The sequence below is a fragment of the Cupressus sempervirens genome, chromosome 1 (genome assembly GCF_028749045.1).
Source record: "Cupressus sempervirens isolate cs-2001-9-10 chromosome 1, ASM2874904v1, whole genome shotgun sequence".
In the NCBI taxonomy this organism is placed as follows: domain Eukaryota; kingdom Viridiplantae; phylum Streptophyta; class Pinopsida; order Cupressales; family Cupressaceae; genus Cupressus; species Cupressus sempervirens.
In genome coordinates this window covers 165485077-165498599 of record NC_143118.1, presented here as the reverse complement: position 1 = coordinate 165498599, position 13523 = coordinate 165485077, and positions in this window count along the sequence as shown.

The following is a 13523-nucleotide window of genomic DNA, read 5'->3' as shown; positions in this document are numbered from 1 at the left end:
ATCATGATATCCAATTTTTCTGTGAAAAGAGTAATGATAGATAATGGATCAGCCTTGAACATTTGCACCCTAAAATTCATAAAACAAGCTGGGTATACTGAGGCAGATATGATCAGTGAGGTTATCACCATCAAAGCTTATGACAACTTGGAAAGGACCACAAAAGGGACTATTTTGCTACCAATCAAGGTTGGGCCTGTCATCCAAGAGATAGTTTGCCATGTTGTTGATCTAAACCTACCATTTAACATCCTCCTCGGTCGCCCATGGATTCATGCTATGAAGGCCGTTCCATCCACCTACCATCAGTGCATCAAATTTCTACATCAGGGCACTGAGGTAACCATCCACGCTGATCCAGAACCCTTTGCTTACTGCAATGCAGTTGAAGCTTCATATACAAACCATTGCCCTAGAATAGACATTGGCATAGCCATCGCCAGCTCATCCCACACTTGTAATGATGCAGAAGCCATCCTCGCCTCCACCCTATCTACTGTAAAGATCAACAACAAAGGCTGTGGAGAATATAGTCTATCAGATGCATTTGGTGTCGGAGCAATCCCACTTGATCCACACACCCATGGAGGGCCAACATATCACAAAGCTAAGGAGATTCCACCTCCTCAATACAAATGGTTTGGCCCAACCACCTTTGTGTCCTCCAAAATGCCTCTTCATGAGGAGCTCACTCCAGATATCAACAATTGGTTACATAAGGATGCACCTCCAAGAAATCAAGCACGCCTTGATCACTTCAGCCAGAAGTATCCCCAACAACATAAGATCATCACTAAAAAATGGAACTATCAAGGAGGTGGACTAGGACTAGAAGAAAGGGGCATGCAATGTCCCATCGAAGCACATAATTGGGAAATGAAGTCAGGTCTTGGCTTTGGCATACCCACAACTGGGGGCACCAACGAGAATGATCATGCTTTTTTAACATCAATCCATCTCATTGACCTACCACTTGCTCATCCACAACTCATAGATTGGGACCAACCAAGTGTCATACATATTGATGAGTTCGCATCAGAGGAAGCACTTCTAAGATTCATGGGAGCCGAGACTCCTCATAAGAAGACAAAGCCAGATTCTGCCTACATCTACAACCTAGATCCCAAGGGGTATTTTGGAGAAAATCCCCAACCTAGTTTCAATACACCCAAAACTGAAACTAAGGTAAATCTGGGACTAGCTAAGGCAGCAAAGAGAACCCCTCAGCAAGAAAATCCAGAGCCATAAGCAGAACATGAGGATTTAGTATTGTCTCCTCAAGATAATCGACTAGAGGTGTCTTCTATTCTAATAGAGGATACTAGAGAAGTCAACATTGGTTCTTTAGAGATCCCTAGAATTGTTCACATTGCTGCATCCCTATCACAAGACCAAGCCTCTCCCAATGCAAATCACTGTTGGTGCCCAAACCTCTCCCAATGCAGGCTTATAGATTTATCAAAATGCTTTTCCTCCACACAACAACCAAAATCCTAGAAAAGCACCTATCCAAAAAAACACCAACAACCGCCAGCCAAACCAATAGCATGGGAAGAACAATGACCACACTTCATCCTATATAGACTATGGTAGCCTTATAGGTTGTATATCTGAGAAAGAGCGTTCTGTCAATGTTATCAATATCCGAGGACCAAACAATAAGTGTGCGGTCACCACTCGAAGAGCACAATTTAACATCGCAGGCCCACCAGTTTCATTAGCACCATCAGCTCCATCAAAAAGCTGGTACAATATCTTGGAACACCTTGGGAACATGCCAACCCAAATCTCCATTTTAGACCTTCTCCGCACTAGTCCTGTGTATAAAGACATCCTTGACAGTGCTCTCATAGAATCCCGTGTCCATTCTGACATCAGTACTACTGATTTTTGTAATCTTGTTGGACACCTTTCATCCTCATGTGCCCTATCTTTCAAACCCACCGACATACCTGCGGTTGAGCCAGATCACACCCTTCCGCTTCGCATATCCATCATGGTATCCAGTTTCACCATGAAAAGAGTAATGATAGATAATGGATCAGCCTTGAACATTTGCACCCTAAAATTCATAAAACAAGCTGGGTATACTGAGGCAGATATGATCAGTGAAGTTATCACCATCAAAGCTTATGACAACTTGGAAAGAACCACAGAAGGAACTATTTTGCTACCAATCAAGGTTGGGCCAGTCATCCAAGAGACAGTTTGCCATGTTGTTGATCTAAACCTACCATTTAACATCCTCCTCGGTCGCCCATGGATTCATGCTATGAAGGCCGTTCCATCCACCTACCATCAGTGCATCAAATTTCTGCATCAGGGCACTGAGGTAACCATCCATGCCGATCCAGAACCCTTTGCTTATTGCAATGTGGTTGAAGCTTCATATATAAACCATTTCCCTGGAATAGACATCGGCACATCCATCGTCAACTCATCCCACACTTGTAATGACGCAAAAACCATCCTCACCTCCACCCTATCTACCGTAAAGATCAACAACAAAGGTTGTGGAGAATATAGTTTGTCAGATGCATTTGCTATCGGAGCAATCCCACTTGATCCACATACCCATGGATGACCGACATATCACAAAGCTAGGGAGGTTCCACCTCCTTGATACAAACAGTTTGGCCCAACCACCTTTGTGTCCTCAAAAACCCCTCTTCATGAAGAGCTACTCCAGATATCAACAATTGGTTACATAAGGATGCACCTCCAAAAAATCAAGCATGCCTTGATCACTTCAGCCGAAAGTATCCCCAGCAACATAAGCTCATCACTAAAAAATGGAACTATCAAGGAGGTGGACTAGGACCAGAAGAAAGGGGCATGCAATGTCCCATCGAAGCACATAATTGGGAAACGAAGTCAGGACTTGGCTTTGGCATACCCACAACTGGGGGCACCAATGAGAACAATCACGCTTTTTTGAACATCCACCATGACCTTGTCGAAATCGAAGACATTCCTAAGGAAGTTGAAAAGAGAGCCTATGACGATATCCCAAACCAAATCTTCCTAGGAGACTTTGTTCTCCAAGAACTATCCATCCATCTCATTGACCTACCACTTGCTCATCCACAACTCATAGATTGGGACCAACCAAGTGTCATACATATTGATGAGTTTGCATCAGAGGAAGCACTTCTAAGATTCATGGGAGCTGAAACTCCTCATAAGAAGACAAAGCCAGATTCTGCCTACATCTAGAAGCTAGATCCCAAGGGGTATTTTGGAGAAAATCCCCAACCTAGTTTTGATACACCCAAAACTGGAACTAAGGTAAATCTGGGACTAGCTAAGGCAGCGAAGAGAACCCCTCAGCAAGAAAATCCAGAGCCACAAGCAGAACATGAGGATTTAGTATTGCCTCCTCAAGATAATCGACCAGAGGTGTCTTCTATTCTAATAGAGGATACTAGAGAAGTCAACATTGGTTCTTTAGAGATCCCTAGAATTGTTCACATTGTTGCATCCCTATCACAAGACCAAGCTGACCTCCTCTTTGAGGTTTTATGAGAGAACATTGGCCGATTTGCATGGTCATATCAGGACATGCCAGGACTTGATCCAAAGCTTGTAGTTCATCATCTTGTAGTCGATCCAAAGATCAAGCCCGTAAGACAAAAGCTTAGAAAAATGCACCTCAAGGTGGCCTTACTAGTCAAACCTGAACTAGAAAGAATGTTAGCTGCTAAGGTTATCTTACCTATCGACTACTCAGAATGGATCTCCAACATGGTCCCTATCACTAAGCCTTCCGGTGACATCAGAATCTACACTGATTTTAGAGATCTTAACAAAGCTTGTCCAAAGGATGATTTTCCCTTGCCCAACATCGATATGATTGTAGATCTTACAGCTGGACATGAAATTCTATCCCTTATGGATGGATTTTTTGGGTATAATCAGATCAAGATTGCAAAAGAGGACCAACATAAGACAACATTCACTACCCCTTGGGGAACCTTTTTCTACACCATGATTCCTTTTGGCCTAAAGAATGCTGGGGCTACCTATCAAAGAGCTATGACAGCCATTTTCCATGATCTTATCCATAGCATTTTGGAAGATTATGTGGACGATATCCTAGTCAAATCTCACACCTTCATGGATCATCTTGCTGACTTGGAAAAAGTCTTTGATAGGTTGGCCCAATATCATCTCATGCTAAATCCCAAGAAGTGTGTCTTTGGGGTCACATCTGGCAAGCTTCTAGGCTTCATAGTTTCTAAACGAGGTATAGAGATCGACCCCAAAAAGGTCAAGGCTATCTTAGACATGCCTCCTCCCCAGACACTATGACAGCTTCGCTCTCTTCAGGGAAAACTTCAATCTGTCTGGCGCTTCATCTCCCAACTTGCAAATAAGTGTACACCATTTTCACACTTGCTAAAGAAGAATGAGAACTTCAAGTGGGATCTTTTATGTCAGTGCAGCTTCGATCAGCTCAAGCAGTATCTCACCAATCCCCCTATCTTGGTTCCACCAGTTCCTGGTTGTCCCTTGATCTTGTATATATCAGCAACACCTACTGATCTAAGGGCACTTCTAGCACAACATGATGATTATAGTAGAGAGAGAGCCATCTACTATATTAGTAGAACCCTAGTTGGTTATGAACTCAATTACACTCCTATGGAAAAAGCTTGTTTGGCAGTTGTTTTCTCAACTCAAAAGCTTCGCCACTACATGCTAAGTCATACCATCCAACTAGTCTCTAAGATTGATCCTCTCAAGTATATGCTCTCTAGAATAGCACTCACAGGTCGGCTAGCAAAGTGGGTTATGCTACTAAGTGAGTTTGACATCCAGTATGTGGACAGAAAGGCAATCAAAGGGCAAGCTATAGCAGATCACCTAGCTGATACACCTCTAGTAGATGCATATCCTTTGCTCACAGAATTTCCAGATGAGCATATCTGCCTAATTGAAGAACAACCCCCATGGAAGCTTTATTTTGATGGCTCATACACCTCTCATGGATCAGGGGCAAGAATATTATTAGTTACACCTCAAGGAGATTACATTCCAAAAGCCTTCAAGCTACAATTCCCTAGCACCAACAATATAGAAGAATATGAAGCTCTTGTAGCAGGATTAAAGATAGTTGTAGAATGGAATATCATTGAGTTAGAAATCTTTGGCGATTCCCAGCTCATCATCAAACAAGTCTTAAATGAATATCAAACCAAAGATGAAAAGCTATTACCCTACAAAGAGCTAGTTGATCAGCTAACCCAACATTTTACAAAGCTTCAGTTTACACAAGTGCCTCAAATGCAGAATAAGGCAGTAGATGCCATGGCCACTATCGGCTCGCTCTTGGAAATTCCCCAAGAAGCTACGCAGTATGAATTTTTAGTTGAGCAGCTCCTCACACCCACTTATGCAAATGAGGATTCAAACCGTGTTTGTATCTTGGTTGGTCCCCAATCCCCTTGGTACCATGAAATTCATGCTTACCTTAACAATGGTATCATATCCCCTCACCTCACATGCACCCAACGCCGGAACCTTATTCGAAAATCATCCTGCTATGTTATCATAGCCAATACCCTATATCGTCAAGGTTATCATGATACCCTCTCTCGATGTTTAGATGAAAATGAGGCCGCGATGGCATTAAAAGAAGTACATTCTAGACTTTGCGGTGCCCACACGAGTGGTATTGTCCTAGCATGATAAATCTTAAAGCAGGCTACTATTGGCCTACCATTGAAGAAGACTCTTGTGACTTTTTCAGAAAGTGTCTCCCATGTCAGCAGCATGCAAATCTTGTGCACGCTCCAGCACAGGATCTACAACCTATTGCACCACCTTGGCCTTTTTCTTGTTGGGGCCTTGATCTAGTTGGAACTATCACACCTCTCTCATTTGATGGACATAAATGGATAATAACAGCTACAGACTATCTCAATAAGTGGGTGGAAGCAGTCCCCCTAGTCTCAGCTACAGGAGTTCAAGTCTCCAAGTTCATCTTGTACCACTTTGTTTGCCGCTTCGGCATCCCATCCACCATCTTCACTGACCACAGAGGTAACTTTGAAAATCTCAACATGGAAGAATTATGCACTTCCCTCCGCATCCATCACCACTTTTCTAGCCCATATTTCCCACAAGGTAATGGCCAGGCAGAGGCAACTAATAAAACCTTCCTCAAAATCCTAAAGAAAGTTGTCAATGATTCCGGCCGTGATTGGCACCTTCAAATAAATTCAGCTCTATGGGCCTATCGAACTTCCTTCCGTATATCCACAGGCACAACTCCATACTCCCTAGTCTATGGTGCCGAAGCAGTATTACCTATAGAAGTTGAACTTCCCTCACTACGCATATCTTTGCGAGGACAAATCTCAGATGAAGAATACAGAGTAGCTCAACTCACCCAGCTAGATCTCTTAGACAAGAAGAGACAACAAGCCTATGACCATCTCATAGTCTATCAAACTCGTCTCAAAAGGAATTTCAACAAGAAGGTGCTCCCACAACACTTTCAGCCAGATGACATGGTCCTCAAAGAAAATATGAAAGTCCAAGTAGATCAAGAAAAGAAAGGCAAGTTTGAACCTACATGGCTTGGTCCCTATGTGGTTACTGCCTCCTTTGGCTCCGGAGCCTATCAATTATCTACACCAGGAGGAGAACTCTTGAATGATCCCACTAACATCATTCATCTCAAGAAGTTCTATGCTTGAAGATGCTTGGTATACCCAGCTTTTGAAAAATACAAAAAAAATAAATAGTAAAGAGAAATAAGCGTCCAATGGTGAAAACTTGGCAATTCAAGCGCCTTGGATAGGTACCTTGGTGAAAACTTGGTAATTCAGGCACCTTGTGTACTAAAGACTAATCCATTATCTATCACTATCCTATCCCTCATTCATCCACCCACCATCCCATAAAACACCTGCTTGTTCCCTTGGTGTTCCAATCAAATATCCAAAATCTGATGGAGCTTGTCAATACCTCCTGTACAGCTTGTAAATCTTGTACCAAAGCATGTATTATACCTTGTAAATCTTGTACCATACCTTGTATATATCTGAATCTTGTCCAAAGCTTGTACCATATTCCAGCTTGTAAATAATCTTGTATCCTAGCCTGTATCCTATCACATGCACACACAGAATCCCATTTTCCTTAAGCTTTTCACAAACCATCTTCCTATCCACCTATCAAAGACATCCCATCCTTCACAAACATTTCCATCTCACAAAAAACCAAAACATGAACAAACTTGTACATTTGTAACATATCTTGGTCCGTTAGCTTGTACATCCTCTTTAGCTTAGTATCATTGTATCTATCCGGCTTTCGTGTTAGTTCATCCTTGGTCAACATCTTGCACACATCGCACACTTTGGTTAGATATTCCAATGCATCCTTTAGCTAGATCTCCTATCACCAAAGTGTTATCCTTCTTAGTTTAGCTTGCCAGATGCATGACTCATCCAGATCCATCAGCTTAGGTGCTCTTTGATAGATCCTTGCAGGATATAGCTTTCCTCATGTCTGATCTTGGTCCGTTAGTACCTCGTCCTACCCATCTCGTTGGCAAACAGTCCTCTTTTGATTTTTGCTTTCTTTTGATTTGGGATCTTCCCTTTTGGGTCTTGAAATATCTTTTCCAAGAAATCTCCTTGTTCCCTCCTCAAGGTTGCCATGATCTTCCATATCATGGTATGCTGCGAATGGGGCAATTAGAGCGTAAGGTCTTGATCAGGTCTTTTGCTTGTTTTCTTTTTTTGCTTGTGGGTTACCTAGTGTCGTTTCCATGCTACTTCCTCTGGGATTCATGTGTGATACTGGGGCAATCCTTGTGTGTTTGTTTTGAGTCAGTTTGTTAGTCCTCTGGATGGTTGGTAAAAAAGCCTTGATGTTCTTGGTAACCCTGGCAATTAACCAACAGTCCTATAAAAAATCTAGTGCTCAACTACATGGTGGTACTTCTCTTTGAAGTATCCCCCCGCTCAAAAGACTTCAATGGATTCCCTTCATCTCCATTATCCCCCATCCATATCCTACATCTGTCGCTCCTACCCCAGCTTATGCATCAGTATCTCTTTGAATCACTCCTCACGCTTAGCTTTAGGGATCCACAATCCTAGTCTTAGGGATCCACCAATCAAATCAATCCACCAAGCCTCATCTTTCGAGATCCAAAATCCTAGTCCTAGGGATCTCCGAAACCCATCTTTCGCCAATCTGACTCTTTGAAATCCTGTTGCATCAGCTTTATCATTCTATCATCGATCTCCCTACCATGGATTCCTTTTATAGTGCTCCGCTCCTCCATCCCCCCCCCCCCAATCCTAGAAAGTATTAAGCTTGCTTTACTATTGTGCCTCTGATTTCTCTTTATCATTCTCCCATAGTGAGAGTTTGAGCTAATTCAGCCCCTTCTCTTCGCCAACCTGCATCTCAGCTCGTCTCAATTTCTTGTACTTTTCAAGAAGTCGTCGAGCCTCATTTCTCTCCCCGCCACCTTCTTGAGGGGGCATCATCTAAGTCTAGTCTCTCCTCTTCTTATCCGAGACTAGGGCAACCTTGTTGCTAAAACATCTTCCTCGTGTCGTCTTCATTCGAACTTCTTTGAAATAGTGTTGTCTCAACACTATGTCAAAGAGGGGCAAAATGTAGACACCTAAATTTGATTACACTGCTTTGATAATCTAATTTAGCCATCTCTAAAGGCATCATTAATTAAATTCTTATTTAATTAATCCTTTGCCATCCCTAGTTGATTAATTTAATTAATCATCTATAGTCCTAATTGATAAATCAAATAATATATTATTTATCAATTAAATCATTTTCTCCTATCTAATTCCAAAAATCCCCATTTATTAAATAAATCTATTTGATAAATGAAATCCTCAAATTCAAAAACCTCTAACCTATCTCTAATCCTCCATTTAGCCTAATCCACCCCATCCACCCATACTAACCAAGCTTAGCCACTAACTCACCCACCCTCATTAATGCCATCTACTTGCACATCTCTAATCTAATCCTAAACCCAAGCCTAATCCACCCCCTAATGTTGTCACATTCCTTAAACAAGTTTAAGACTTTCCTAATCCAAACCAAAGTCTCCCCTCGAAAAACCCAACCACTAAGTCATGAGTGCTCTTACAAAACATAAAAGACTCTTACAAGCCCACTCATGACTCTTACACCCATCTTCCACACTCTTCCCTCTTCCACACTCATTCCTCTTACATCCCTCTTACATACTCAATCCCACTCATCATGCCTTTAACCAACCCTTTACCCTACCCTCTCACACTCATCCTCCTTGTGACAAGTGTCACCTTCCCATTGGTGCTAAACAAGCACAATCCATGTGCTCTCCTTTGAGTGTATCCTAGCCCTCCTTAAGCCTTCATCCATCCTTGCATCTAAGCCCTCCATCCCTCTACCCCTTAGCCTATAAATTGAATCCCATCCCAAGCCATTTCATCAACAATCTTTGAGCTAAAGTTACCATGCCCTTTTGAGAGCCAAAAGCTATACCCATACCCTTATAATGCCAAATTGAGAGCTCACAAAGCTACCAATTTGCCATTACCCATCTCCATTGAAGTAGCTTTTGAGCATCTTGAGCATACATCCATAGCAAAATGACACATCTACAGAATCAAGAAAGCATGGAGTGTTTTCTCTTGTGAGGTTTGCACTTCTTGTTTGCTTTCTTTGTCTAAGCATATATGTGAATTTAGTTTTTGGTTTGTGAATGTTTACTTTATTTGTTAATGTTCTTTGCATACTAATTCTTGTTCTACAGTGTGGAATTTGATCATCATTTTACCTTCATTATTTTCATGGCTTCCTTCACTTCTACATCAGTAAGGTTAGGCAATAATTTCTTCAAGGATTGTTCATAAACATCCTTGGCTATCTGTGCAACTGACTTCCATCTTGGCTGCAATCTTACTAACAATTCTTTTGAGATTTGGGGAGCGATCTGGTCTAGGGAATACTTCCATTTCCCATTTTGGTGAGTACCAGCTCCTCAATCTACATCTTCTTGGCATCAATCTTTGATTCAAACTTTAGAGATTTGAATTTTGTGATGCTAGCTCCTTCTTCCATCTATTTTAGCCTTTCCTAGAAGGTAAATTGGGGCTTGCTGAGCACAACTTCACCTTTACCTTTACCTTTGCCTTTGTCTCTCTTGGTGGAAATAGTTGTGGAGGCCTTTGGAGGTTTTGTAATGATAACCCTCCTTTTCTTCTTAGTTGGCTCTACCTCCTTCTTTGATTCTTGCTCTTCCTCTCCTTCTTCTTCTTCTTCTTCTTCTTCTTCTTCTTCTTCTTCTTCTTCTTCCTCTCATTTTCCCTTAGTAAGCATTAGAGGGCCAATGGTAATTTTTGTCTTTGCTATTTTCCTTTTTCCTTTGCTAATTACTTGAGGTAGCTCAATTTCCAGTTCAATTCTGGCTTTTGCCTCATCATAAGTGCCAAAAATTGGTTGCTTAGGGTCTACAAGCTCATTTACCAATGCTTCAATGATGTCCCTAGTTTCATCAATGTTCACCTCATAAGGAAGAGGTTTCACCCATGCAACTCAAGGCCTGACTACCTGAATGTATACTCTATCACAGTCAACCATGAAACACATGTCATCTTTATAATCCTCAACAAGTTTAGGAGGAATCATGAACCTGTTGTTCATCCTTTCTTTGAAATCTTCAAAATAATTGTCCATTATGCTATCAAAGTTTACACCCATTTCTACAATAAACTCATTTACCTAATATAAAATGGTAACATCCTTTCTCCACACAATAGAACCTTTAGATGGAAATTTTTTTTGCACATAGAAGAAAAGGCACATCAACAAAGAACCAAAATTTTAAGGGTTGTTCTTTGATGTTCAGATATTATCCATATTTTTGTTTAATTGTTTGAGTAGTAACTCTGACAGGTCAAATTCCATGTTTTTCTTTACAACTTTAAATGCTAAGTCCACTGCCTCACATGCCACATTGTTCAAATGACTAGAGCTATAAATCTTGTGGGCAATTACATGAATACCAAACCTTAACTCCACATCAGAAACAATGCTAATTTTCAAACCTCTATCATCCCACTCAGCTAGGGTTTTGGTAGATTTTTCTTTGCTTAGCATGGGAAAACCAGTAATCTTGTGAATCATCTTTTTGGTGATCAACACGGGCTGCTCTAACCATAATCAACCATTGTGCATGTGACTAAGAATATACCTAATCCATTTTATCTGGAAACTCCTTGGCAGGTGTGTGATATGTGTCAACCCTTTTGTTTCTAAGTGCTTGTGCTCAGGTTTCAATAAGCCATCAACATGCATTTCCTCTAAAGCACTATCCATTTCTAGGGTTCCTATCTCCTGAATAGAACACTTAAAATGAGTGTGAATATAGTTAAATTAATAGTAACTTTGGTGAAATTTGAGATTGCACACCATTAGAGTCAAGTGCCTCCGCCACTATTGGAACTAGCTTGAAGTTTGGTGCTTTCCACTCTACACTCTTGACCAATGTCTCTCAACCCCTCTTTGTCTTGCTACTCGATAAGTGAAAGAAATTTTTGAACAAATTCTTTTTTAGAAAATTAGTCAAAATCACTTGGAATCGCTTGAGTGCACTTGGAAATCTCTTAGCTCTATGAATACTGAAGATGAGGTGAAAAATGAAGTTGAATTCTACCCTTTTTGATGAAAATTCACCATTAATACTAGGTACCATACTAATGTAGTGCGTGATAGAGTATCGTCCACTCACTAGCTTAGTAAAAACTTATGACTCAGTGATCAAACAAGCTTACATTGCTCCCAACCTAGCTGGGTTGAGTCTATGACTAACCTTTCTTGGTATGAACTGAACTCATGTGATCCTTTTGTATCTGATATACTGATTTAGATCTTCCACTTTCTTTCATTTGGAACTACTCAAGATATAGCTTGAAGATGTAGTTCATGTTCCTCCTTTGAAGAATCTAATTGGAAATGGTGGAGTCAGCCACTTCTTGAGTGATGTTGCCATCATTTGAATTTTTTTGCTCGATAGATTTAGGAATCCACTAGTGTCTCATCTACTTTCTAATATTATCAGCTTTAGCTTTCTTTTCATCTTCAACTCTTCCTATGTTCATGTAGTTTTTAACTATGTGACCAATTTTTGTGCATGTATAACATCTTACTATTGAATCTCTCTTTCTTAAGTGATGCCTTGTGCAGTCTATGCCACTGTGTCCATATTTTCCACAATAGTGACATCTGCACCAAGTATTGTAATCCCAACCAAATATTTCTTTGACAATTTGTTCAGTTGGATTGACTGGTTTGGATTTGTATCCAGATGCCTTGTGACCTTGTTTCTTACATTTGTGACATTTACCTTCAAATTTTGGTTTCTCCTTGCACTCATTAGCTTTATGACCATGTCTACTACAATTATAGCATTTTCCATTGAATTTTTCTTTTCTATTGCTCCAACACTTGTTTGATGTATGACCTAACTTACCACAGTGATTGCAAGTAGGTCTTTGATTCCTTTGGGCACCTTGTTTGGCAGATTCACCTTCTTCTTTGTAACCAAGTCCTACTTTACCTTTTTTCCTATGAAGATTCTGCTCATTTTGTTGAGTCAATTGATCCATGTCTACTTGGGATTTCATCATCCTTTCATTGAGTTTATTTTCAAAGATTAGATCAGCTTTCAATCTTTCATTGATCTATCTTTTAGTGATTAGATCATTCCTTAAGCTTTCATTTTTAGATCTTAGATTCATGATTTCCTCATTTGCATTGGAGAGCTGATTGATAAGACTTTCTTGTTGAAAGGATTGATTTTGATTTACATTGTTCCTTGCCTCCAAGTCTTCACTTGCCTTATTCCTTTGTTCCAAGATTTCACAAATTCTTATTGACTAAACTTCTTGTTCTCTTTTCAATTTTCTTACTTCTTCTTGCAGAGAGCCATTCTTTTCTAGGAGTTCTTTGATTGCCTCATTAGCTTCATCTGAACTGCTTGATGGGAAAAAATATTCAATCTTTTCTTCAACATAATGGTGGTCATTCATTTGTCTTGCAAGTTCCTTCCTTCTTTTTAGAGATTAGGAAAGATTATCTTTTGCTTCCTTGAGTTGAGCTATGACCATTTCCAAATCTGGCTTCCCATTCTCAATATCTTTGTCAAGTCCAAATATCTCCATTGTCCTTGATCTTTGCTCAAGCTCTCAAACTTTATCCTAAGAACCACAATGCTCTGATCCCAATTGTTGGAAATAATCAAGCCTAGCTAGGTTACTGAGAGGGGAGGGGTGAATCAGTAACCTCAAAAAAATTTAAATCAATTCAACACTTAACCATATAAATCATTCACCATTCATTCTTCTAATCTACTACATGCATGAGAAAAGATAAAAATTCATAACACATGAAGACAGTATTTTGGTGACCCAGAAACCTTCCAAATAGAAAGTAAAATTGGGGTGGGGATGGTACCCACAAAACTTCACTACTACAGTATA